Raw genomic sequence first — 1,027 nt, forward strand, 5'->3', positions numbered from 1 at the left:
TTCAAAATTAACACTGTCTGCAGAAGCTCAGGAAAATGCCTGTAGGAAAAGAAATGCTTGACTACAGAAGCAGAAAGATGGCTTACTGGCAGAGACACAAAATACATAAAAATCAGGAAGTGTTTCTTCCATCTGCAAAATTTGGGATGGCTGACTGGATACTGATCTAGAAAAGACAAGTATCATCAGCACAGGAAGTCGTGTGGCTTTACATATGCTCTCTGAAATTTCTTCCAAACAGCTCTGCAGGTGGCACAGACGAGCTACAGATGGGGCAGCAGGGATGTGGGTGCAGGTTTTGCTGCTCTCTGCTCATGCAGCCTCCAGGCGAAAAGAGAGTGCATCTTGGCAGGGAGAAGGTAAAGGTAAGGTGCTGCACCAGCAGCTTCACTGTTCTGAAATGCAATGCCTCTTGGCTGCCCTTCTTCACCATGAAATCATCCTCTCTTTTTCTTATAGGCTTTGATGTCCAGTGAGGGTTATCAAGGATAACCATAAGAAATGCCACATTCAGACAGATTGCTTCTATGTTGACACTGTGGTTAGAAAGAGATCACAGGACCAGTTATACTTAGGTCTTGCCTAGACTGAAAAAGGGTGTACCAATGCATGCCCCACTTCACAAGAAATACGGATACTGGCTTTGATGGATATTACAAGTATCTCTCGGCCTACACTTATGGACAGGTTCAGGGAGATAAGGACCTGTGAAAGTCCCTGGATTATGACCCTAATTTTGATTGAATCAAACGCTTGGTGCCTCCGTCGGTGACGTGCGCCGCAGAAGTGCGCTGCCAGCCTGGTGACCGAGGAAAGCGGAGCAGCCGCAGGCCAGTCGCCTGTCGCCAGCGGGCGTGGGATGGCCGCCCGCTCTCCCTCCGCAGCAAGTCCGTTGCGTTGCAAGTTTGTGCCGCTCTGCACCGCTGGAAAAGCTCCAAGGCGCGGGGGGCGTAACTAAACAGCGAGCATGAGTCGCCCAGAAAAAAAAGGAAACCCCGTCGAGGGCAGCGAGCGGCCGAGACGTGCC

This window comes from Nestor notabilis, unplaced genomic scaffold (genome assembly GCF_000696875.1).
Source record: "Nestor notabilis isolate BGI_N333 unplaced genomic scaffold, ASM69687v1 scaffold13591, whole genome shotgun sequence".
Taxonomy (NCBI): Eukaryota; Metazoa; Chordata; class Aves; order Psittaciformes; family Psittacidae; genus Nestor; species Nestor notabilis.